Below are 3485 nucleotides of genomic sequence, written 5' to 3'. Positions count from 1 at the left end.
GAAGCCCACAGTCTCACAGACGCTTTATATACGACCATCCTGACAATCAGACATGAAGCAGACCGCTTTAATTTAATGCACACTCAAGTCAAAACAAGCAGCTTCAACACTGATTATATGTTCTGTGAACTTTGCAAAGGCTTAAGCTGAAATGCGCATGTATAGATTTGGCCCTGCGGGGTTGTGCGGTTCAGGCGGAGGTTTTTTCTTTCTTTCTTTTCCTTCAACACACTATTTGCAAAAAAGGACTGTGCCAATGTTTAATTTCATCACAGCCATTTTTAATTACTATAGGTAATAGATTTGTTTTTTTTGTTCAAAATGTTATTATTATTTTATAAATCTTTTATTTTATTGTCAAAATTATTAACAATTTATTTGAAAAATCAAAAATAAAACGTCTTAATTTTTAAATTTATTATGCTTTTATATACACTGCCGGTCTAAAGTTTGGGCCAGTATGATTTTTAAATGTTTTAAAATAAACTTCTGCTCACCAAGGCTGTATTTATTTAATCAAAACTACAGTACACATTGTAAAATTGTGATATGTTATTGCACTATAAAATAACTGTTCAAAAGTAGTTTATAATTTAATTTAATAATTTATTCCAGTGATTTTAATGATGAATTTTCAGCTTCATTACACCAGTCTTCAGAGTCACATGATCTTTCAGAAATCACTCTAATATTAAGTATTATTGTTGTTGTTGTTGTTGTTGTTGTTGTTGTTGTTGTTATTATTATTATTATTGTTGTTGTTATTATTGTTATTATTGTTATTATTATTAATGGTCAACACTTTACTTTGAACTTTTCCAGCTTGACGTTGCTTTCCCCGTCCTCTCCAGTTAATGGTAATAATAAAAAAAGCAGTACTGACTGTAGTAAAAAGTGAAGTTTTACAAACTAATTTCGAGAGAAGCACGTGATATGATTGATCGTGGCATTAGTAAACCAATCGGATCTTTCTAACCTTATTGTAAATAGCCTGACTAGTGTTACCCCCTTATCTTTGTGTGTTTATTTTTTTTTAAGAACCCCCCCCCCCATACCCCCCCCCCCCCTCCACCCCATCTCCCCCTTTCTTCTTTTACCAGAGGGAGTTCTCGAGAACTACCTGATCTTGTACCCTCTTACATGCTCATTGACCAGGCGGCAATTATCTCTGAGCTCATGGCTCTCTCCTGGGTCAGCATGCCATACCTGCTTTTATTATCAAGTGTAAGCTCTTGAATTCAATTTGAAACTACATACAATAAGAAAGCTGTTGTTTAAAATTGTTGTTTTACATTTAATAAATGCTGCCTTGATGAACAGAATAATTTTCTTTAAAAAACTTTAAAAATAAACACTGACCCTAAACTTTTAACCGGTAGTGCATATAAAAATCGATTGTTGTATGAAATGCCAATTTTTTATCATTATGACAAGTGTAACTTTGCTAGAAATCTAAATAAATTGAGAAGAAAAGTATGTTTTTTTTTAAAGAAAAACTTAGCAATAGTTAAAGTAGATATTCACCAAAATAATGCATGCATAAAAGTAAGAAAAGGAAGTAAAATTAGTCATATTTGTATAAATGAATCACTTAATTGATTATTGGTTAACCTTAATAATAATGCATGTAATGACCCTCAAAACGCAATCATCATCACCCAAAAGGAAGTGTTTTACTGTAAATAAATGACGAGATGGACTGAAAAAGTATCAGTGATTGATCATTTAACAGATTCTTTCAATGATTGAATGTAATGACTAATATACATCCTGTTAAAATGACATTTAGGTTCTTATCTTAGATGATTAATATTGGACACTCCTTTATTCATGTTTATAATGCAATAAATCAGTGTCACATATTCAGACATTAAATGTGTGTAAATAGGGCAGAGATATGATGAATATGGCCAATCTTACTTCCTTCTCATACTTTAAAGAATGTGTTGTTTTGGAGAATGTCTACTTTAACGAATGCTTTTCTTCTCAATTTAATTAGATTTCAAGTACAGATTCACATGGCATAATATTGAAATTGACATACAACAACTGATTTTTATATACATAAAAGTAGTTAATATATTAATGAAAATTGTATTTTAAAATTGAAATGTTATTTCTGATGTTTCAAATAACTTGGTAATACTACTCAGCTGGCACAGGACGTTAATATGACGTTAGATTGACGTTGTACCTCAACGCCGTGGGGAAGTTGCATTTTGTTTGGAAATGAAAATGGGATTGACGTTCAACATCCAACCTAAAATCAACCAAATATCAACATCTATTGACATTACAGCTTGATGTTGTGGGGACGTTACCCACTATGACGTCTATCAGATGCTGGATTTTGGTTGTCGTACCTGACGAATAAATCTCAGTATTTGATGTCAAAATGATGGTTTAAGATCTTGGCTCGACGTTGGATTTTGGTCACTTTACAACCAACCTAAAATCAACCAAATATTAATGTCATTTGACGTCGTTATTAGATGTCAAAATAATGTTGTCCTTAGAAACTGGCTATACATTGAATTTTGGTCACCTGACATTACAACCTAAATCTAACCTAATATTAACGTCTTTCCACATTATGTGCCTGCTGGGTATTGATAATAAAATAAAGCATGTATAAAATTTCTACTTCAAATTACATAATAATACATGCGACATTGATAAAATATGAAAGTAAATGTAAAATAAATATATATTGGGGTGACACTATTTTATTACATTTCAAATTATTAAAAAGGTATTGTGGACAAATAATATAATTATATATAATAAATTATATATATTAAATATAATTCGTTATATTTAGGTTAATATATATATATATAAATATATAAATTATTATAAATATAAATTATTTATTATGTACATATAAATACACACAGGCATGCACATATTTGAGATGTTTATTAACATTTAGGTATAAAACATGTGTATATGATACAAATTATCTATACATTTTAAATATATATGTAACAAAATTGTATAATTTTGTATGTGTGTGAAGTATTGTTGGCCCCCTTTTAAATTATTTTTTCTTTTTTAAATATTTCCCAAACGATGTTTAACAGAGCAAGGACATTTTCACAGTATGTCTGATAATATTTTTTCTTCTGGAGAAAGTCTTATTTGTTTTATTTCGGCTAGAATAAAAGCAGTTTTAAATATTTTTAATCTATTTTAAGGTCAAAATTATTAGGTCATTGTTATACAATTACTTCCCTAATTGCCCTAACCTGCCGAGTTAACCTTATTAACCTAGTTAAGCCTTTAAATGTGACTTTAAGCTGTATAGAAGTGTCTTGAAAAATATCTAGTCAAACATTATTTACTGTCTTCATGGCAAAGATAAAATAAATCAGTTATTAGAAATGAGTTATTAAAACTATTATGTTTAGAAATGTGTTGAAAAAATCTCTCAGTTAAACAGAAACTGGGGGAAAAATAAACAGGGGGGGCTAATAATTTAGGGG

The 3485-nt window shown here is 29.8% G+C and overlaps 1 long non-coding RNA gene across 1 annotated transcript in view; it reads left to right on the top strand.

Moving 5' to 3' along the window:
- Nucleotides 1-3485, top strand: part of LOC147842183 (uncharacterized) — a 36577-nt gene that overhangs the window by 20706 nt on the left and 12386 nt on the right. The window lies entirely within an intron of this gene.

The sequence above is a fragment of the Danio rerio genome, chromosome 10 (genome assembly GCF_052040795.2).
Source record: "Danio rerio strain M-AB ecotype USA chromosome 10, GRCz13ab, whole genome shotgun sequence".
In the NCBI taxonomy this organism is placed as follows: Eukaryota; Metazoa; Chordata; class Actinopteri; order Cypriniformes; family Danionidae; genus Danio; species Danio rerio.
This window is presented reverse-complemented; position numbering and strand designations above follow the sequence as displayed.